We start from the raw sequence: 24,191 nt of genomic DNA on the forward strand, positions 1-24,191 counted from the left end.
GATGCTGCTTTTCCACAATTTCAGCTCGTGCACGTCGGCGGAAGCACTCTATGTAGAAATCCAGGCTGCTGTTTCGACCTTCAGGAGGAGTCCACCCAGAATCCTTCTTTTTGTAGTGTTGGCAGGAAGGTCTCTGTGGGTTAATATGTTGGTCAGAGGTGTGTTGGAAATATTCCTTGAGTCTGAGACGTCGAAAATAGGATTCTAGGTCACCACAGAACTGTATCATGTTCGTGGGGGTGGAGGGGCAAAAGGAGAGGCCCCGAGATAGGACAGATTCTTCTGCTGGGCTAAGAGTATAGTTGGATAGATTAACAATATTGCTGGGTGGGTTACGGGAACCATTGTTGTGGCCCCTTGTGGCATATAGTAGTTTTTTTAAAAAAATTCTAAAAAACTGTCATAAAAATGTACTTTTTTTAATTTTTGTAAAAAATTTCCCTGGGAAAATAATTTTCAGACAAACTCCAATGTTCAAACACATGTGTGGCCACTGAGGTGCCCAAATGTCCATATGTATCCATGCATATATGCAATTTCCATGCATTCCAGGTATTTGCACACAGAGGCTAGTTGCATGCAACTATACTCATGCATTTGCATGCATCCAATTAAAAATCTAACCCAATGTGCTCATTAGGTAAGTTCAGGAAGAAATTTCTCCCCTTCCATGGTATTACACAACTGGGGATGTTGTGTTGTCAGGTGTGTGATTATGCTGGCCTTTGAAGCATGCAGTACAAGACACTGACAGAGCCATGTGAATCCCTTTGATTTCAGTGGGACCAGGCTTTCACCCATAGTCTAGATGAACTATTCATCTAATCCACCTACTCTCTTTCTTGGATTTCCTCTACCTACTCTTTTCTTGGAGAGCTGCTATTTTTGTTCTAACAGTTTCTTGAAATATACAATGTAATTAAGACAACCTAATGCCCAGTGTAGACAACACTAGGTCAAATTCTTCCATCGACCTAGCTGTCACCTCACAGGGAGAGGATTACCTATGCCAATGGGATAACTCCTCCCATCGGCGTAGGTAGTATCTACACAGAAACATTTCAAATGTAGACAAGACTTTCATGATAAGTATTGTTTTTATTACTCTCTAAAACGTTTATGGCCTTCTATGGCTTCCAGAGAACTGTGCCTATGGTATCTAACTGTATGAACAGATTGGGTATCTTATGACAGCCAGTCTTGGCAAGATGTCTACCATGTAAGTTAAGAATCAGTACATCTAGAAATTAATAAAAAACAGACCCTGCAGCAGGGAATGTCTGCCTCTTTCTTATTCCAAGGTATCAATTTATTGTATAGCTATTTCTAAATAGTATAAGCAATGAACTTTACTACTTTCCTTTAAAAAGGTCACAGAAGCACTTCAGGTGAGGCTGTTCCTGTGAATATTTATGCATGCTAGTATTCACAGTGTTTTTGCTTTCCAAGACCATTATAGTGAATACAACCCACTCCCTCAATAATCACAAATCCATGTTTATTCCCCACCCCCACCCCCTGCTGTTCCTCAGATGTTCTTGTTAACTGCTGGAAATGGCCCACCTTGATTATCACTTCAAAAGGTTCTCCCCCCTCCCCCGCTCTCCTGCTGGTAATAGCTCACCTTACCTGATCACTCTCCTTACAGTGTGTATGGTAACCCCACTGTTTCATGTTCTCTGTGTATATAAATCTCCCCACTGTATTTTCCACTGCATGCATCTGATGAAGTGAGCTGTAGCTCACGAAAGCTTATGCTCAAATAAATTTGTTAGTCTCTAAGGTGCCACAAGTCCTCCTTTTCCTTTTACACATAAAAGGAGTTACAAAGACAAGTGAAACAAGTGGGGGAAGGAATTATGTCACAAATATTTGCAACAAATACTTTTCTGCTGTATTCACCTAGCTGTGCTGTATTATAGGCAATAAAACATCATCAAAAGAAGCTACACAGACCCAAGTACTTTACTTCAAGTCTTGAGAGAAAAACTTCTACTAGGGATTGGAGCCGGTGGTAATGATGATGTAGAAAATTCAGTGTTGCAGCTATAAGAATGTTTTGTAATTATTGCACACATATGTAAATAAGTTAAATATCTGTGAATCTGCTGAATGAGGCCTTGATTGAATTGAGGCCCCAAATTTCATATTCTTATGTTATACTTTGAAAGGAACAAAAGCAATACTGACAGGTTTCAGAGTAGCAGCCGTGTTAGTCTTTATTTGCAAAAAGAAAAGGAGTATTTGTGACATTTTAGAGACTAACAAGTTTATTTGAGCATAAGCTCATCTGATGAAGTGAGCTGTAGCTCACGAAAGCTTATGCTCAAATAAATGTTAGTCTCTAAGGTGCCACAAATCCTCCTTTTCTATTTGCAAAGCAATACTGTTCTCCAATTGGCAGAGCTGAGAAGATTCTGACTGAATGGGATCTTGCAGGTAATTAGCAATTCCTGCTTCCCATGACTTCAAAGTCTATCCACCATTAGAAAGATCCTTCCTCAACTGCTTCCTATCAGCAGGAGGTCTTGTCCGTCAGAGACTTCAGATCAATGAAGTTTGCTCCCATTTAAAGATTTCACATTGTCTGGAGAAAAAAGAAAAGGAGTACTTGTGGCACGAAAGCTTATGCTCAAATAAATTTATTAGTCTCTAAGGTGCCACAAGTACTCCTTTTCTTTTTGCGAACACAGACTAACATGGCTGCTACTCTGAAAATTGTCTCGAGAGTATCCCTTTGAAGATTGCTCAAGTTGCTAAAGGAACTTTGAAGTTTTTCATGATTTGAAGAGGGATCTGCCTATCAAGGATTTCCCTATCTCATTATTAGGTGTTTTTAAAATGTCGTCATCCCTAAAGTTAAAAGAGATGCAAATCTAAGGTGGTACTGTGACGCTGTATGATTAAAATATGACTATGTAGATCATTATTGCTACCACTGTTACAAAATTGCAACAAACAGTATAGGAAGTATGTAATAAGGTATCAATGGAAAAGTTACAATCTATCGAATATGATTATCCTGTTTGTTTGCATGTATCATCTTTGTATCTAAAGATATGAATATTGACTATATACCAGTATTTCAAATATATTTGCTCTTGGATAACACCCACAAGGTAGTTTACATCCAGTCTGACCAGCACACTGTGAATGGACCATTCAAACTAATGGGCCACTAAAGGACACTTAGTTTGCACAATAGATAATAGAAGAAGCCTGACCCCGCTTGATGGGCCTTCCCAGGGAAGCCATAATATGGGTAATGACTGCTTCTATGACTCATCAAAGCATGCAAGAGTATGTGACTACCACATGTGACCCTGGACTCTATCTTGTGCTTGTAATTTTTCATAAACTAAAACTGAGAGCGTTCCTTCCAAATGGGAGAAAGTATAGAAAGTCCTGGAAGCATCTCCATTTTGCCTCTTTCCTGCTCTGGACTATGGACTTAAACTAAAAAGAACATTCCAACCAATGGACTGAGGACCTTCCAATCTTTTGGAAGTTACCAAAGACTTTACAAACCAGCAGTCTGTAACATCACTGCTTCAAAGCTGATACAAGAATTTTTCAATGGTTGTATATATTTGATTCCTTTGACCATTTTAACTCTCTCCTCTTTCTTTTCTCTTATAAATAAACCTTTAGATATTAGATACTAACGGATTGGCAACAGCATGATTATTGGGTAAGATCGGAGGTATATGTTGGCTTGGCTATGTGGCAGATCTCTTGGGATTAGAAGAACCCTTTGTTTGATGAAATTGGTTTCAAACAACCACTCATCACTAAGTCTAGTGTCTGGGTGGTGAAACAAGGGCTGGAATGCCTAAGGAGACTGAATTTCTGACTTCTTGTTAACCAGTGTGGTGAGACAGAAGTTTACTTTTGTTACTGGCTTGGTATATCTTATGGAAAAATAAGATTTTGGGAAAAAAGAAAAGGAGTACTTGTGGCACCTTAGAGACTAACAAATTTATTAGAGCATAAGCTTTCGTGAGCTACAGCTCACTTCATCGGATGCATCCGATGAAGTGAGCTGTAGCTCACGAAAGCTTATGCTCAAATAAATTTGTTAGTCTCTAAGGTGCCACAAGTACTCCTTTTCTTTTTGCGAATACAGACTAACACGGCTGCTACTCTGAAACCTAAGATTTTGGGGTTGGTCTGCCACATTTCTCAACAGTTTGTCCTGAATCTGGTATTCTCAGCTGTGACCCACCGAAGCACAGTGACAGGTACTTAGTACTGGAGACACCTCATAAAAATAAAAAACAAACTTCCTCTCCAAAACAGGGTCACTATTTAACAGTGGGGATGTAGGTCTGAATATGTATCAGCCTTGGGAGAAGGGGTAGTTTGAAGAAGTTGTCGCCTCTTAAAAAGGATTTATTATAAAGGAGAATTAAAGGCCCCATTTTTGCCAGTAAATTTGCAACTAAAAGGCCACAAAGAAGAACTTTCTACCTGTTATGTCCACTGGAAAGAAGCCAATGGGAGACTCCCTCATACACTTTCATGGCTGCCAAAAGTTATGCATCTCATGTGGCACTCACACATTTGCCAGTCCTGTCACACATTCCCACACTCCAGCTGTATCCTCTCATGTCCATGGGGAATGCAGATAAGAGCTGTAGAACCCACTTCCAGTCACTAGAGGCTGCTGTAGCCCCTTCTTTGTGCTCCTGGCTAGCCTGGAGACCCAGAAGGAGAAAGGAGCATGGTCTGGAAGAAAAGTGAGGAGCAGGTCTAACAAATTGTCACCAACACCAACTTGCCTGAGGGCTGACCTTAGCATCCTGAGTCAAAAATACTTGTGCTGTCATAGCCCCTAAATCCATGCATATTTGATTTCCATAGACACTTCTTCCTTCCCCTCATGTATCAATTCCATCCCTTTTCCAAATAAATCAGTGCTGTACCCAGTTAATCTGGACCCGCTCCTAACTTTTGCAGAGTTCCTCTCATGTGTGAACTCTCTGGCTGAGTTTTCTCATCTTAAAAATAATGTTAATTGTAGTGAGGGGGCATGGCTTCCCTCCGAGACTGACAGACAGGAACCCCTGCACACCTCCTGGTGGGCGGAGCCAGGACACTGCTCCCACCCCACCGGAAGCAGAGGAGTGGGGCAGGAAATATAAGAGGTGGACCCTGCAGCTTGGTTGGGCTGGAACTGCCAGAAGAGACAGGCATCTTCCACCCACTGCTGGAGCCAAAGCCCGAAGGGGATCCCTGCAGTGCTGAGGACTTGCCAGAGCTGCCGGTTGACCAGGGCACCAAGGAGCTGCTAGGACTGCCGCTAGCTATCTACCCACCCCTGGGAGACAGAGGACACCCATGGAACTGAGGTACTGAACGAAAGGGTCATAGGAAGTAGCCCAGGGACACTAGACTATATTCTGGTTTGGTTCTTGCCTGGTCAGTGTGTTTCAGCTTGAGCCCTGCTGACCCAGTGGCAGGACACTCTGTCACTGTTAGGGCCCTGAGCTGGGACCTGGCAGAGAAGGGTGGACCCTGGTCACCCTACCCCCTGCTGCCAATCCCACCCTTGGAGTGGCAGCCTCATCACCTTAAGACAAGAGGCATGTGTCTATCTGCTGCCTACCTGAGCTAAGACATCAGGAAATAGACTGTTTGCTGCTCTGCCCTGCCTGAGGCCAGAGCCCTGGACTACTTGCTACTTGGCCCTGCCTAGAGGGACTGCTAATTCCCTAATAATCCTTGCCTTGTTAGCAATCCAAGAGCAAGGGGGTATGGCCTTCCTGCGCACTCCTACAGTACTATTCATACAGCTTTTCTCTCACACTTTGCCTCAGTATCTTCAAATGTTGCAATTTTATACTAATCTTGTGACATTTGGTGCTCTTCTTAAAATCCCAGCGCCCGGAGGCATGCAAGTAGCTGAGAGTCTCTGTTTTTATTTTTTTTTTAAAGTAAGTTTCTATCCCTCATGGTTGCAGAGGAAAGCTTGAAAATATGAACCCCAAAAGTTATGATGTCAGTAGATTAATTAAAAAACCTGTTATTTTTTTTTTAAACTCTTGTGATTTTTAAGCCCAATCCTATGATTTTGGGGGGAATGACTCATCATTTTTGAACATGGGTTTAACAGTACTGCTGTTAAATAGTTCTCTCTCCAGGGCAGGGACTGTCTCTTGCTGTGTATCTGTGCAGACCCAAGCATAGTTGGGCCCTGACCCCGCTGGGTGCCTCTAGGCAGCACTGTAATATAGATAGTGATAATGATATCAAATAGACATTCACATACTTCTAAAACATTAGCTCACAGCCATCTTTGACTCTGAAGAGATATATTCCTGGGATCTGAAAGGTGGTAATGCAGCATAGGAGGGAAATAAAATTGTGCTACAACTATGACTTTGAAGCTTGATTACTGCAACTCTGCCTGCTGCCCTTTTGAGCAGGTTTTAAACCAGTGGTTCTCAACCTGTGGGCTGCTTGTGGCCAATCAGCACATAGCTGCTGCCCATGTGACATCCTTAGGGCCATACAGGGAGTATAAATATTGTGTGAGTGCGGCCCACCTAACACAGAGAGCTGCATATGCAGCCCACAGTGGTAAATAGGCTGAGAACCACTGTTTTAAACCCTCTGGTAGGTCAGAGAGAACACCGCTGCCAGGATGAGTACCCAGGCAAGGCTGTTTCGCTGTAGCACCCTCACTTCATATCGGCTTCATTAGTTTCTTGTTAAGCTTTGAACAAATTGCAAAATATTCTTTTGACATGTCATTGCATTGTTGTCCTCTCTCCTGCTTAATGCACTTGCCCTCTCTACAGGTGCCAGGATGCTCTTTGAGTTCAATACACCCTGGCCTGATCTAAACTGAAATAACCCATCAAATCATACTGGGCCATGCACTTTAAATTGACAGGTGGATCTTCCCCACCTTACCGCATGGGGAAAAAGTTCACAACTACCTCCACTGCAGCATTCCTCCCTTCTCCTGGAACCCAAAGAGAGCTCTCCACGGCCCTGGGACTCTGTTCAGTAGAGGGAAGAGCACGTAGGCCAGCAGTAAGATCATGGGGGCAGACATGCATCGTTCTCCCATCAGGAAGGCAGAAAAATAATATGGCCAATGGCATTAATACTTTTCTGCAGCCCCGATCTGTGTTATCGATCCCCATTTAATTTTCCCCTAGGCCTGTATGCTGCAGAGAAGGTCACTGCCATGAGTCTCAGGGTATATCAGGGACATAATCAACGTGTCTATTCACTACATAGATTCATGGGGCCAAAACACCAACCAGTAAGGAAATTGAAGCACATCTACTGCTTTTTCCAGATGCCCTGTAATAGCAACTTGGATAAGTAGGAAACATTTCTAATTCGGCTTCACTCCTTCCCTAGGAGTATTGACTTAGCCCAAGCCCAATGTAGGGACTTTTTTTGTGCCTCCCTCCCTCTTGCCCCTTCCCCCAGGCGGTTCTGCACAATTTAACTTGAAGGAAGATGCTTGTTACAGTAAGGACTGAAAGATAGACAAGTTATGACACACAGGTAAGTGTGGGAGCAGGTATGTGTTTGATATGGGCAATATAGTTTGGAGAAAATATAGAACCGTTCCCCACAAGTCAATCAAAACCAGCCCTGACTCTACCTGGAGGTTTGAAAAAGTTGCTTAACTTTTTTTGTATTTCAACTTTATTTTTCTTTTGCCTTTGCCCTGCTGGGATCCATCCAAGATGTGGTGAAATAGTTGTGGCCCAAGTTGAGTCAGGGAGTACCCGAAATCTTACCAGATAGGCTGTTGTCATCTGATTTTACAGCCCATATTGCTGATCTGCATTGTTTCTCAGACAAGCTTTGGGGATAATCATCAGAACTCTTAGGTACTTACTGAAACCAAAAACCTTTGGAGATTTGCCCATCACTTTGCCTTTTAGTTTGACACGTTGGTAGGAATTGGACATTTATTCAAGTATAATACAATTCAATCCTGTCAAGTTTAAATTGGTATTATCATCCTATATGGCTGTTGACAGCTTGCTTTCTGTCTTCTGTTTTTCTCTTTTTCTACAGGCTAAGTCAAGCAGCAGTGATCTTGTGAATAATTGCTGGGAAGTGATCTGTCTGAAACTAAACAGTTCTTAAAAAGAAAAGGAGTACTTGTGGCACCTTAGAGACTAACAAATTTATTAGAGCATAAGCTTTCGTGAGCTACAGCTCACTTCATCGGAATGAATGCATCCGATGAAGTGAGCTGTAGCTCATGAAAGCTTATGCTCTAATAAATTCATTAGTCTCTAAGGTGCCACAAGTACTCCTTTTCTTTTTGCGAATACAGACTAACACGGCTGCTACTCTGTAAACAGTTCTTGGGTCCATCAGATTTGGGGAATGATTCATTTTACTCCTTGTGTTTCCTTTAGTTTTTATAACTAGAACTGGGCATTGGGATCAGTAACAGGAGGTCTGGTTTGAGCCTCTCTTGGGATATGCATTTCCATGTGGCTGCTATGAAGATTAGAATGAATGTTTTCTTGATGTCATGAGGATCTAAGGCTTAAAGTATGAGATTACTTGGGAAAGTGACACTTAAAAATGATTTTGTGCAGCTCTATTTTTACTATAGCTAGGTCTACACTACAAAGGTTTGTTAGCATACCTGTGTTGGTCAGAGGTGTGGAGAAAAAGCACACTCCCTAGCTGATATAGCTATGCCAGCAAAACTCCAGTGTAGACATAGCTATGCCAATAGAAGAGGGCGTCTGTCAACATAAACAATGTCTTGTGAGGAGGTGCTGTTCCTACACCAGCAGTCAAACTCGTTCTGTTTGACGTACATCGCATCTGCCCTAGGGGGCTCTGCCAACATAGCTATACTGTTATCGCTGCACCAGAAAGGCATCTATAGTGTAGCCAAGTGGTATGTAGCTATTATTGCAGAATAGTAGTACAAGTAAGGATATATCTACAGTTGAATGTTTAGTCATATTGACACAACTGTAAATTCTCATGTAGGTACTACGCAAATTGTGTCCTTTCATCCTAGAACTTATAATTGCATTAGTTAACATGTGACCAAAAATGCAAGTAGTAGACATATTCTAAAACTATGGAATCTGACAGACAAGCTGAGCTCTTTTCTTCTCAAAAACTATCCCCAGTCATAAAGTTTCTGTAGGTCAAATTAGACCCTCAGTTCCACATGTACAAGCCCTTAGACTTTGATGGGGCTGCACAGGTGTAACTGATTGGAATTTAGTAAACAATACTTGTTGATGAGGCACAAAATGAAGCAGAATCGAGAACTTTCTCTCACCAATGTTAGCTCTGCAAGACTAATAGGTGCAAAGAGCATCACTGAAATCAGCAGATCTGCCTCTAAATACAGGGTATGTCTATATTACTGGAACTGGGAAGTGTAATTCTGAGCTTCGGTAGATATACACACATGATCTGTGGTCTAGGTAGCATGCTAAAACGAGCAATGTGGCCACTGCTGCACAGGTGGTGGCTCACCCTAGCCTCTACCCCTCCCCCCCCAGATGTATATTGGGCCTCAGATTGGCTTGTACTTGGGCAACTAGCTTGAACTACCATCCACGTTGCCAGAGCTGCATTGCTATTTTTAGCGCATTCTCCCCAAGCAGAGAATTACACTTTGCTATTCAGTAAGACATACGCACAGGGAGCAGATGTGTTGACTGAGAAAGCATAGTTAGGCATACTGTCCTATTTGGCATAGTCACTTTTCAGAGTAAAACTAACTTCTACGGTGTCATTTGATGGGTTTGTGAATGCAGACTACCAACAGGTTCTGAGTTTCTGTTGATTATGAACCTTCCCAGTACGTATGGTTCTCCCAGGCTATAGTTTCTCCAGCAACAGTCAGCAGGCTAGATCCGCAATTAGCATAAATCAGAGAAGCTACAGTGCATTAAAGACAATGGAGCTGTGCCAAGTTACACCATGTGAAGATTTGTCCCAGTGTTCATGTCTTTCAATTCATCATTAATTTCTGAGGTTCAGAAGAATCCAGTTATCACTTTCCACTTCAGTTCTCTCCAGCTGGGTCATGCTGTGTACAACTGGAGACGCCGGTAAGCCTCGCTCTCTGCTGACTGTACTTTTTTTCTGAGTAGTTCTCTTTCTCATTCTATTTTAAAATAATGCCGTTCTTTTTCCTTTGTACTTGGCACTGATGCAACTACTGCTGGAATGCTGTGTCCTGTTTGGTGCCCACAGTTCAAGAAGGATGTTGATAAATTGGTGAGGGCTCAGAAAAGAGCCACGAGAATTATGAAAGGATTAGAAAACATGCCTTCTACTGGCAACGCAAGGAGCACAATCTATTTAACTTAACAAAGAGAAGGTTAAGGTGTGGCTTGATCACAGTCTATAAGTATGTACATGAGGAACAAATATTTATATCATGGGCTCCTCAATCTAGCAGAGAAAGATATAGCACAATTCAATGGCTCGAAATTGAAGCTAGACATATTCAGACTGGAAATAAGGCGTCTGTTTTTAACAGGGAGAGTAATTAACCATTGGAACAACCTCCCAAAGGTTGTGGTGGATTTCTCCATCAGTGACAATTTTAAAATCAAGATTGGATGTTTTTCTAAAAGATCTGCTCTAGGAATTATTTTGGGGAAGTTTTATGGCCTGGGCTATACAGGAAGTCAGGATAGATGATCACAGTGGTCCCTTCTGGCCTTGTAATTTATGAATTTATTAACCTTTTGTTGCATTAGTGGAGACAGTCAATATGGTATTCTGTATTCCTGGCACCCTAGTAGTTCATCACTACTATCCAAGGAGTGTTTCAACTTTGAAGGCTGTGCTTTGCACTGGTATCTAATTTTAAACCTCCAAAGTTTCTGAAGATCATTTTAGGACAATAATAATACTTAGCCCTTATGCCCTGCTGACCCTTACTTTAGTTGAAAGTACTAGTTTGACTCTTCTACTTCTGCTTTACAGGTCTGCAAGGAAAAAGTGTAGTTAGGGCCTGATTCTGCAAAGTGCTGAGCTCTGTCAACGCCTTTGGCTTAACTCTGCTGTTTAGCTCCAGGCTGTGGGTGCTGCAGAGCCAGAAGAGCTAGGGGGAAGGATAAGGCCTCAGGGACTCTCCAAGATGCAGGTGAGGGAGAGGGGGTTGTACATCTTGCAGCACCTTTGCAATCTGTTTTCCCAGTGCATCCAGCCCACTCCTCAGGCTGGGGCAAAGTGGAACAGGACCAACACTCTCCCTCCTCTCCACACCCTGGGAGGAAGTGAGCACCCCTGGGAGCACATGCAGGGAGCAGTTCCTGTGCTTCCTCATGCACAGGTGCTGCAGCTGGTCCTCGTGCAGGGTGGGTGGGCAGTTTGTTCATTCCCCCTACACACCAGTCAGAGACAATGGCCATTTGATTTCAAATGGCATGGACAATGTTCAGCACATTACAGAATTGAGCCGTAATGAATGGGGACATGATCCTGTCCCCACTGACATGGCAAAACTCCCATCTACTTCAGAGGGAGTAGGATGATGGCTTGAGTTCAGCATTTAATTCAGGAAAGTTGCTTGCATTAATCCACTTACTACCCAATAATAAAAAGACAAGGTTAAGATACCTCACAGCTGCAAGTAAGAGTCTTTTAAGTGGCTTTGGCATACTAGGGCATAGAGACATATTGTTTCCATTGACTATGTCAAGATAAATCAAGACCATTTAAACACTATATAAAAATCATTATGAAATATGTAATTTCTTCCACATACAAAAGCAGTCGCTGGACTTGCAGAAATGACATTTTCAGTGCAGGCCTGAAATTTCCCTACTACACAGAGCACTCTGTTTGGGTTATTTTGTAATATTTTATGCATGTTTGTGCTGTAACTTAATCTTTTAAAAAAAACTAACCTAATGGGATTAACTGATAGGTAGCACAAAAACACTGTCAAAAAATACAAAAGCTCTTAATATCTCTGTGTAGCAAATCCCACATATGGGTACCGACTATGTTTAAAGAATGAGAACCATATTTAAAAAAATCTGAAAAGTAAATTGTGCATTATGCAGCTCAAAGCTGGTATACCCCGCCTCTGATCATCAGATGACCTGTCAAAAATACCTAGACTTCCATTTAGCACAGCATTCTGAAGCACTCGCAGCAGAAACTAAGCATAACATAAATAAAAACAAAGCAGAGTCATGCATATAAAGCATGATCTCAGGGAGAGGTGCCACCAGCTCTAAAGAGTTCACTCAGAATAGAGAGAATGAGATGGAAAGATATAGAAAAGGAGAGTTTCAAGCCCAGTGTTTTAAATGTAAATACAAAAGAATGTTGCCCTGAAAAGTCCTCTGTTATTTTCTTGCAAAATGCTCTTTTTTTCCCCTCCTGCTTCTTAAGTTCTTAGAGAGAACAGCTGATTTGATCTAGCTCATTGTAAAGCTAGAATGGCTGGTAAGATTCCTATATTAAAATCAGAGTCTCTTGTCTCATTTGAAGAGAGAGGGAAGGATGGGGGTGAAGTGGATATTTTTTTTAATTATATGGCATTTCGGTAAACAATAAAGGCCTTTTCATTCCCTTAGCTATCAAAATTATAGTTATCAATATTGGGCTTTACATGTTAAGAGCATACTCTAGAGTTTGCCACTTGAGCTTCACAGCACCCTTGTGAAACTAGGTAAGTATTATTATTAAAGAAGGAAAAGCAGTTTGCCCACATCAGTGGAGAAAATGCTGACCAGGATGGAGATTCATTGCTGCACAGGCTCTAGGGCCAGCATAAGGAATGAGGGGAGCTGGCTTGTCTATTCAGATGCTGTGGGGCCTGTAGGAACTTCCTCTCTGATAGCATCTCACGCCTTAGCTCTTGTTCAATGTGTGTATGGGGTCACTGGACAGGACAGTGAGCGGCCCTGGAGGCAGGGAGTGTTTTCAGTATGATAATCAGTGATTTTTCTCCATTTTTTTCCAACTCGGATGATGCAGCTGAATATACGTCAGTGTCTGGTAATGATTGGAGCATGGATGGAGCCAGCTGGGTGAGAAGACTGACATGATGTTGGTTGCTTGGGATGAACAACAGAAGGAGACAGTAAACATTGCTCACCATTTCAGGTGAGTTGTGATTTTGAGAGGAGGGGAAGGGCTGTCTTGCTAGACTTCCAGCTGCTGTTCGAGGGTCATCCCCCCTGGTTAGGAGATTGAGACATCCGCAGTTGTGACAGAGGCCCACTGGTGGTTCACTACTCTGTATAAGCAACTCTTGTCAGGCCTGACAAACTCACTACGCCAAATACACTGCTGTCATAGTAGTTAGTTATAAATGTTGTGTAGGGTAGTGCATGAAAGCTTCTCTCGTAGTGGTCATCCGAAGTAGTGTGTGTATGGATGTTTGCTCAAGAGGTTGTATGCAAGTACTAAAAATGTATGGAAACTATGTAACCAGGTAGGGTTGCTAAACAAGTTTCTCCCAGACAAAGGAATGTTGATTCACCTGTCTGCCTAGATCTTAGATGTAAAGTAAGCAGGAAAAGCCAAACGCAACAGGAAATCATTTGTATGTGAGGTAAACAGGAAGAACAAGGTAACAGGAGGATGAGAAAGCAGCATGACCTCAGCATTTGAAGTTACATTTGAAAAGGATTCATTTCAAAGGTTCTCTGGACTATAAGAAGGGAAAAGAACCCCTTTCTTATCCATCCCTGGGGCAGCAGAAAAGGACAGCACTTTTTGCATCCATTAAAATTGGACCTTGGCCAGGGTGGGGGGGGCAGAGGGGACTGGTGGTACTGAGAAGTTGCTTTAGATGACAATCTTCTCTTAGACAAAGGTTTTAGCCAGTTAAAAGTTATGATTCGTCTCTTAGATGTGTGTTATACTTTTGTTTTATTTGTAACCATTCCTATTTCCATTATTCTTACTCAGTAATCATTTGACTCTGTGAATCTCTGTTCTTTGTTAATAAACTTATTCTCCATTTACTATAACATTATCTCAGTACCGTGGTATAAAGTAGTTTGCATTCTCAGTTGAATCAATAAGCTGGAGTGGACACTCTCTCTGGAGGCAGAGGACTTGGTCATTACTGTTCGTGTCCAGTGATGGGCTGCACCCTACAGGGGGACACTTCGGGGAAGTTTGGGAACTAGGATATACCAAGTTTTAACCTGCAAGGCAAACTAAAGGCTGGCAGAATCCTGAGAAGTTTGGGGTGGCTAACAGACTGGGGTAACAGAGAACTGTCACCAGTTTAGCACCAGCAAATCTCTCTCGCTGAGGCAGTGGAGTTACATGGTGACTTACAGTTTTGGATGCCCTGAAAAAGCATCACAGCAATGTTCCAAGGTTTGTTAAATATTGACATCAATGGCTCAAAGAGCACCTTGGCCAATTCTTTTAAAATTCTTCAGTACAAGTTATCGAGACTTAGAGATTTTAAAATGTTTAACTTCAGTATTTGCTGTTTAACATCCTCCCCAATTTACAATTGGGACAGAAAGCAATTCATCATTGTAAACTGTGAATATATCATCCAGCCTCTTTCCAAGCTGAGAGCTTCCCCATCCCCCCGTGCCACATTTGAGATCAGCAGAGGCACTAGAGCTCCCTTGATATGTAAGGGGGGGAGCTGCTCCCAGGGCATTTACTCCTCACTTGGTTCCAAAGTAGCCCAAATCTGTGGCTCTTTAGGGAACATGGCAAATCCCATGTATTTGGGAAGGCATTCAGTGTCTCAGGCATAGGGTGTGGTGGATGGTTGGTTGTTTTCATTGAAAGGTTTAGGTGCTCTGTGAGACTTGAGGGAAGAAGGCTTTGTTTATTGTAAATGGTTGTTTTAGTGCCTGGAAAGGCCTTTCTCCATTTGCTAGTGCTCTTTTTGTCTTAGTTTGATTGAATTTTTAAGTATCTGGCAGGATGCCCAGAGCCAGGAATACGTGGGGTTTTTTTATGTCTGTTGAAATTGAAATAAATAAATAACTACCATACCATACCACCCGAGGTGCACTATCACCCCAAAATGCAGGGTCTGGCATGTCTTATTGATTGATAAGGGCATTATGTGTTGTTTAAAGCTTAAACTTATTTCACAGAAAATCAACCATAGGGAAAAATAAAATGTCTTGTTTACTTCTAGTTCTTCCTTTTGTTGCAGTTACAAATAGCAATCTCTTCCTCCCTGAGGGATAGAGTTTCTATAACACCTTGCCTGGCAGAAAGTCTGCTTAACAAAATTGTAGCCCCACATAGCACAAACAATTGAATGTAAATTAGGACAACTCATGTGGCATTTAAATATTTTCAGCCATTGTGTTCTCCTCCAACACATTCTACCACATTACTGCACAGTCATTAGTGCCTGCTAATACCCAGCAACAACAATTAAAGAGAGACGAGTTAAAGGAAGAGCCAAACAAACAATAGCGCCAGTCCTACGGTACAAGAAGAGATCAATATGGCACTACTTACCAGTTATTCCACATATAATATAACAGAAGCATGTAGACTGACCAGCTCCTTATCTACTATGTTAAGCTTTGCAGTCTGAATATATGGGCACCATATACAGGACAGATTACAAAAAAAAAATTCTATCTAAGAGGATCAACTTTCCTCTGTATCTGTCAGTGTATTTTGTGTAACCTCTTTTACAATGTAAACTCCTCAGGGAAGGGATTGTCGTCTTCTGCGTCTTGCATCCAATGAGCACACTGTGGGCACACAGGGCTTCAGTGTACATTGCTTAGTCATTAGAGCTGGTAAAAAACCAAGACATGATTTGACAAAAAAAGTGCAAATTATTTCTTCAAAATTGACCCATTTTCTGCAAAATTCCTGTGATATTTTTAACCAACGTTTTACCATAATTTTTTTTTCAATTATTCATTTCTGAAAATGCATTTTCAGCAAGAAACAGCGTTGTTGCCCTCTGACGAACAAATTCCATTTCCGTGTAATTCAAGGATAACAGTCACGGGGGTGAAGCCAAAGAGGTAATCCCTGGTGATTTCAGAGCAAAGCACAGCGGCGCTGAACGCAATGTCCTTTCTTGCACATATTCTGCAATAACGCAAACGCAGTTCTGATATTATAACCTGCACACAGTAAATGCAGTACTTAAAAAATTACTTTTATTAATGTTTTTTCGTGTTTGTCTGTGTGTGTCTCTCTCTCTCTCTCTGCTAGGACGTGGTGCTGAGTGGTCACAAATAATCATGTGAATAAGCCTAGATGGGAAGGCTCAAAAGATGAACTGTCCAGACAGCATCTGTGAAAAAGGAAAACTATATTATTAGGGATTGGGTCAGTGTTTCCCAACCTAAAGGGCAGTTTCACCACCTCCTGGGGGGGCTTCAGACTGGTCTGAGGAACAGGGAAGCAAGAAGTGTCTTGTCTATCTAGCTTGTAGGTCTATATATTATACACTGTCAGAATATCACCTCTTAATGAAAAAGCAGTAGCTCCTTGGAAATGTTTCACTATTCATTTCTACCTGCTACCTTCAGTCAGGTTGCTACATCTTCCTCACCTTGATTTGTAATGTCTAATCACTCCTCTGCTCTGGGTACACTTCTTATTCAAAGGCTAGCCCTTATTTATTGGCTGTTACAGTCTATTATTTGTGGAACAAAAGTTAACTGGCTCAATAATATAAATGAGGCAGAACAGAGATCATATTGAGCTCCCTTGGAGTGACCACATAATAGGATTTAAAGAGGGAAAAGAGCAACAAATCTCTGTCTTAGTGGGGTGTATATGGTGTAAGTGAGGAGGGCATTTTGGCCAATCTATAGAAATGACTTCATCTGCCACATGCAATGCAGCCAGCTCTGGGGTGGAATATAGTAGCTGCTTAACAGCACTTGACAACATTACACAAAAGTTCCTGATCCAAAGTCCATTGAAGTCAATGGAAAGACTCCTGTTGACTTCAATAGGCTTTGGATCAGGCCTTATGACAAGAACATTTAAAAGAATATTATATCTAATATGAACGGCTATATTGACATAGATAGGTGCACTTGATATTCACAGGGTCACTTATTTAGTTGCTTCCTTATGTGGTAGATATGTTTCTTTATGTGGTTTGATGATCTCTCTCTCTTGGCTGACTCTGGCCACTAGCAGAGGCAGGATACTTCAGGGGTTCTCAATCTTTTTCTTTCTGAGACCCCCCCAACATGCTATAAACACTTCACTGCCCACATGTGACACAACAACTGCTTTTCTGCATAGCAAAGCCTGCGACAGCATTGAGGGTAGAAAGCAGGGCAATTGCACAGGGCCCCACACCAAAGGGTGCCCTGTGAAGCTAAGTTGCTCAGACTTCGGCTTCAGCCTTGCATGGAGGGGCTTGGGCTCGGGCTTGGGCTTTCTGCCCTGGGTCCCACACAGTCTAACACCAGCTCTGCTTGGCGGATCCCCTGAAACCTGTTCACAGCCCCTCGGGGGGCTCTGGACTCCTGGTTAAGAACTACTGGGATAGTGGACTAGATGGACCACTGGGATGCTCTACTATGACAATTCCTAAGTTCCTAACATGGCTGTTTGCCCACTAAGGCCACTCCAGCACTGAGGTTTTATAAGGTTACAGTTTTGATGACTGTTTTCTTTGTTCGGGTTTCCATCAAAGCCCACATTTCTCCCTTTCCTCAAACCACTAAGGCCCCAGTCTAATTTCTAAGGACCATGAGCCCTGCGTGGGCAGGCCCTTTGGAAAAGTTCCCCATGCTGAGCTGAATTCAATGGACATTGCACGGACATAGGTGGGCCTACCCACAGGGAGTTCATTGCAGGACCAAGGGCTCAGACGTCAGACTGTTCTATGATTTGAATTCTCCAGCTGATAATTCTGCCTGGACCATTCTTAGCCCAGCTATTCCCAATACACAAATTATTGTCCAGCTTAAGTGCTCACACATTGTAACAGACAGAATAAATTTATGTAACGCACTAGCAAAGCACTCCATGTTGAGGATGAGTTTTCGCTTATCTACAGGACTGAACAGCTTTAATATTTGTAAACTCTCATCTTCATTATAAAACAAATGATTCTAGTTGCCCTTACTTGCCCTGCTGAGATTGTCTGGAATATCGTTTTAATGCCTGCACTGAACATAAGGTTTCAGCGCTTTAAACAGCACTTTGAGAATTACCTTTCACCTGCAGTCTGGTTTTCAAAGCACACACGTGTCTGATAGAGAGATGAAGCAAACAAAGGAATAATTCTGAATTCACGAGTAAACAAATGTAACGTGAACAAAGTTCAACCTGAAGTGGTCTAGCAATAGCGAGCTGAGCAGTTCTGAGTGGTTATTACATGACACAGTGATCTTAAACCCCTTCACAAAGCACTTTAACTTCAGAAACTGCAGTACAGTATCAGCCCCAATGAAAGCCTAAAGCAGAAGGAAAATGTTGCTTGGCAGATTTCTCAAACAGTGGGGTTCATATGGCACCAGTAAGCTCTCAGTGCCGAACCCTGATTGAAATAAAAGCACCCAAATCCACACTTAGAAGTGGCCCAGAACAGAGTTGTAACGAGGAAAAATTCACTTGCTCGAAGGCAGCATGATATCTGTCCCCATAAAGACTCTGACTTTGTGCTGTGTCCTATTTTTCTGGGCAGCTCAGAGGCAGCTCTGCAGAAAGCCTGAGAGATGATGGTTCCCAAAAGGCTTCTGAAGAGCTCGCCATGAGGAGAGCAAAAAGGAATGTAAGAGCTTTGTAATAACTTAAAGGAACACAAAACCCATCAGCTCTCTATTGTAAAAACAACAGGCTCTGAATCTGTGTTCTCATCAAGGATTTCTTTATGTTTGAAGAGGAGCATAAAAAAACTACCTACCGCAGAGCTATTACCGTCCAGTTATTACTCTCCTGATGAAGCAAGTAGACCAGCTGTGCCCTACTTAGAAGATGTTATCAAAAGCCCAGGCAAACCAATGCAGTGCATTGTGTGTCTCAGCAGCGCACTCTCAACAAACGTGCTTTACTATTTGTAACTGTGCAGCAGGAAACAGTGAAGTAGAGCTGCCTGAAACCTTTCCCTTTACATATCAGCCTGGGTTCTTGGGACAGGCAGAAATCTTTATGTGGGCTCAGATGATCCTCTGCAGCAGACAGGGAATCTGGCAGGCAGAAACTCCCACCATTAGCGCCAACTCTATGGGTGCTCTGGGGCTGGAGCACCCCCGGAAAAAAAATTGTGGGTGCTCATCACCCACCGGCAGCCCCATGGATCAGCTCCTCCCTCCCAGTGCCTCCTGCCCACTGTGGTCAGCTGTTCAGTGGCATGCAAGAGGTGCTGGAGAGGAGGGGGAGGTGTGGGGCAGGAAGAGGCGGGGGAAGGGGTGGAACCAGGTGGGAAGAGGTGGGGCATGGGCAGGGCAGAGATTTGGGGGAAGGGGTGGAGTGGGGATTGGGCCTGGGGTGGAGTGGGGTTCAAGCACCCGCTGGAAACTGAGGAAGTCAGTTCCTATGACCCCCACCAGGGTTTGAATCCCTCCTCCAAGAATTGAGCAGTGGTACTGAAGAGACTCAAAGGAGATCAGAGTCCTGTGTGCCTATGATACCTATCTGACTGCTGTATCTGAGCACCTCACGATCTTTACTGCATTTGCCCTCACAACGCCCCCGTGTGCCAATTTACAGATGGGAACTGTGGCACAAAGAGATGAAGGGCCAGCTGTTCGAGGGTATTTGGCTGCCTAAAGTTGCAGATAGGTACCTACTTGGATTTTCAAAAGCACCTTGGTGCCACATTCCTATAGATTCCATTTGGTGCTTAAATACCTTTGAAAATCTAGCCTTCAGTGACTTGCCCCAGGTCACAACACTCTGTGGCAGAGCAGGGAACTGAAGTTTAGTCTCCCAAGTCCGAGGCTAGTACCCAAACCCCTAGTCCAGCCATCATCCCTCAGCAGTGCCTTGTGTCTTTGTCCATTCCAGGGTCCTCTGTGACTCTCTCTGATTTCTTGAAAGAGCCGCTCCCGTGGAACACTGTTGCCAGAACTTCCTCCAACCACTGCTGCCCCAGGAACCTCCCTTTACTGCTGCATGAGCCCCCCAGCTGCATTAGCTCACCACCAAATCTTCCTCAGGACTTGTGGGGGAGGATGTACATCCTACCAGCCCTGGCCCTTCCTCTTATGTCCCTAGCCTACCCTTTACCCAGCCACAGATCACTAACTCCCTCCATGCTCCTCTCAGATATGGGTGGCAATTTCAAGCTACAATGTTGCCCCTCAAATCACTGTATGATCTAGTGCAGGGGTAGGCAATCTGTGGCACACAAGCTCATTTTCAGTGGCACTCACACTGCCCGGGTCCTGGCCACCGGTCTGAGGGGCTCTGCATTTTAATTAAATTTTAAATGAAGCTTCTTAAACATTTTAAAAACCTTCTTTACATACAACAATAGTTTCATTATATATTATGGCCTTATTGAAAGAGACCTTCTAAAAATGTGAAAATGTATTACTGGCATTTGAAACCTTAAATTAGAGGGAATAAATGAAGACTTGGCACACCACTTCTGAAAGGTTGCCAACCCCTGACCTAGTGGATGCGATTGACAGGTGGTTAGATTCTTCAGTCTTCTCTCAGCAGTATCTCATTGGCTGGAGGCAAGAATGGGACTCAGTAGACACCCCTGACATTATGCAAGACATCCCCAAAAGACTAGCCATGTACCCAGAGAGCTAGATCTTGACTGGCCTTTGCATGAATGCACAAGAGTTGTGGGGAGCATGCAAAAAGCCTCCCCCTCTCATTATGCAACAGTAGTCCCTACTTAGTCATTGCCATCTCCAGGGAACAAATCACTCAGACTGGGCAGAGAGGAGTCAAGACTAAGGCTCCACATATACCCTGCCCCTTCCTCTGGGGTCTATAGTATGGGCCAGTACACTGAGGGAAAGCAGTCTGTCCATCCTTATAGATGGCACTGAGCACACATCACTGGAGTAGGACACATTTTTACTTTGGGCACAAGCCTCTGCCCAGAATAAAATTAGCCATACTCCAGAAAAACTGCAACACACACACACACACTGAAAGATGTGCCAAACCCTGGTAAACACAAGCAGGTTTGGGATCCCACAGTTTTGTTAGTCAACACTCTACTTAGGCTTTATTTGTTCCCATATAAAACGAAATGGGGTCTATCTAGATCTCCACAGGTCCTCTGATACCAGCTGAGGATTTGGCCAGATGTTTTTCATTCCCTGTTGTAGCAGAAGTTCCGCTCTTCATAGCTGAGCTGTATCAGAAACATGGTGTTTTCTTCTACAAGGAAACATTACTTCAAACAGACTTCTCAGTAAATGATCCATCTTTTAACAGAGGAGCAGTTTTATATAATGACTGACTAATGAGAATGAGGTTCCCTCAGGAATTACCCTTTTCTTTCTGTCTCCAATTTCCAAGAACTCTACCACAGCAATTCTTCATCAGCTATATAGGAGTTCTGCTGGGATTTCCGTTGCATTGGCAACACATGCCTAATTATTGGCAGTGATCTCTGTATGTAACGCAGTTGTGAGTGACGAGTGCTTGGAATTAACAAGATTTTGGGAGCCAATGGAGGTTGGGGGGAGCCTACTTTGACTTTATTGAACTCAATTTACTTTTAAGAGACTCACCTTCTAAAAATCTATCAATTTGATCCACTGATTTTATTATTTAATTTTCTAAAATAGGGACTGATTTATGTCATGAAATGTCTGTGGTTGTGCAACACAAATGTATCTGGAACATTGCTAGGAACATGCTTGCATTTTATAAAAGCTGCTCCAATGGTCTTGAGTGGGTCTGCCCCAGAGCTCTGGTTCCCAGGACCAATCGGGTGGAGGCATCCTGATTCGCCATGAGGCTCAGGTTATCCCCGCAGAGCTCCCTGTCATTGTGCAGAAGCTCTTTGGTCCTGATCCTCAAAGGTATTTAGGCTCCTAACTTCCACTGAAATCAATGGATTTGAGGGTCAACATCCCATGGCACCAGGATGTAAGTGGTAATCCCGATGTTCCAAATTTATCTCTGGTAGGGATAATCCCAGTCAGATTATCCAGCCCTCTCTGTAGCTTCAGAAGTTCAACTATGGAAACACTGGGCAAGCAGTGTGCTGGTTCCCTAAGGAGAGGTTGTGCTGTACTGCTATTATTCTTCAATGTCTCTGCTTTACATGGCATTTTACACACTGCGAGGAACCCCCAATGGGCCAGATTCACCCTGGTGTAATTCTAGTGCTATCAGTGAGGTTCCACCAGGGATGAATATGGTCTAAGGTCTCTACCCAGGGACTTTGCAGTCTGAAGTTGATAGACTTTTCTGGCTGGCTAAAGGTTGATGCTCTGAGGGACGATTACCACGAGATGGGTGGCTTGAGAGAAGTGGGGAGAGCAAAGAATAGGGCGACCATATTTCCCAAAGGAAAAATGGGACACCACGTAGGGCTGGCCCTAGCCACTTGACTGGGGCCCCGCCCCAGCTGCTCACCCGAAGCCCCTCCCCCTGCCTCGACTGTCACTGGTCACTGGAACCCTGCCGGACCCCCATTCGAGGCTGTTGCTGGTCACTGGAACCCTGCCTGTGCCCCCCTTCAGCCCAGCCCCCGCCCTGCAAACGGCTGGCATCTCTGCTTGCCCCCTGCACGTTCTTCCATAGCACACACCATTTTTTTTGACAAAAGTGGGCATTTGTCCCATTTGCAATTGCCAACTTGATCAGCTGGCAAGAGCAAATGGGACAAATGCCCTCTTTTGCCAAACCATCGGGACGGCCGGGCCAGGGCTTAAAAAAGGGACTGTCCCAGCCAAAATGGGACATATGGTCACCCTAGCAAAGGCGGGAATTGGAGATCCCAGAGGTTTCTCCAGAACCCCTAGAAAGCATACAATCTCTTTGGGGGATGACTATCATTTGGAAACCGTGAGCCTAATTTTGATCTCTGGTGTAAATCAGGAATAACGCTATTGGAATCCACAGAGATATGGCAGCGTAAGAAGAATCAGGCCTTGAGTAATTTCTGTGCTGTGCCAAAATCAAAGACTGTCCAATCTTTTTGCATCTGGCATTTACTTGTTTATCCTCCATCTTAAATTTTAGCTTATTGGATGAGGTGGATGTTTGACTGGTTTTATATTTAGATCCTACTAAAAGCGCTGACAGGAGTGTTTAAAGAGTGAATGGTTTGTGAGAAAAAGTGGGGCCTGAAGGTGTGAGTAGAGGATGAACCAGACAGCAGAAGAAGGTCCAAATTTTCAAAACTAGCTACTGATTTTGGATGCCCAATATAAGACTCCTTAGGCTCGATTTTGAGAATGCACTGAGTACCCACAGCTCCGATCAAATCGGAAATTGCAGATGCCTCTACAGCCCCTCTAAAATCAAGGTCCTTGTCTAAAGTTGGATATGCAAACATGGAGGCCCCAAAATCACTGAGCATTTTAAAAAACATAGACTTAAATCATGAACTTTGCAGAAGATCCAAGCCTTGCCTTAACTGCTCTGACTAGAGAAAGAGCATTGGTGAGGTCTTGCTGTGTTTAGAGAGATGCATTTGTACTTTAAAACCTGTTCAGTTCCTCCCTGGAGAGGGGGAAGGGGGATGATGTGCTTGTGATTCCAACCTGTTTGTTTATTTTTGTTATTACCACGGCCATTATCTTTATTAGGGTGGCTTGCTACAGCTGGAGCTAATTGTGTGGGAAGAGTGTGGTGCCTCACTGACTGATTTGCTACAGCTGCTGCTGATTGCAGGTAACTATCTTTCATTTAAAATTGCTGTTTCTCTACATTCACTAAACTTCTCTTTAGGGGCTAAACTGCACTTAAGAGAAACATCAACAAATGCAAGTGTTATCAGGGTGAGCAGAGGGGAGTTATGCAGGGTAAGATTCTCCAATGGTCAAAACTCTGCTGACTTCAGTGGAGCTAGGTGATTTATGCTAGCTAAGACTCTGACCACCTATGTTCAGTTTGTGTGTTGTGAAGATTAGCTGACAGGATTGCATGGTATATGGGGAAAGAAAAGGATTAAACATAAGATGGAGGAATGAATGCAGAAATGTCTGATTCCAGGGGATAGGGAGTCAAGTCCTTATAGGAGAGGAATTGACAATTGGTCAGTAGGAAATGTAGAAGGAAAAGGATAGCATGATCTCCCAAGTGGGAGGGCAGGGAGAGAGCCTGAGTGAGTGTCTGATTGGCTG

This window comes from Dermochelys coriacea, chromosome 2, assembly GCF_009764565.3.
Source record: "Dermochelys coriacea isolate rDerCor1 chromosome 2, rDerCor1.pri.v4, whole genome shotgun sequence".
NCBI classification, from domain to species: domain Eukaryota; kingdom Metazoa; phylum Chordata; order Testudines; family Dermochelyidae; genus Dermochelys; species Dermochelys coriacea.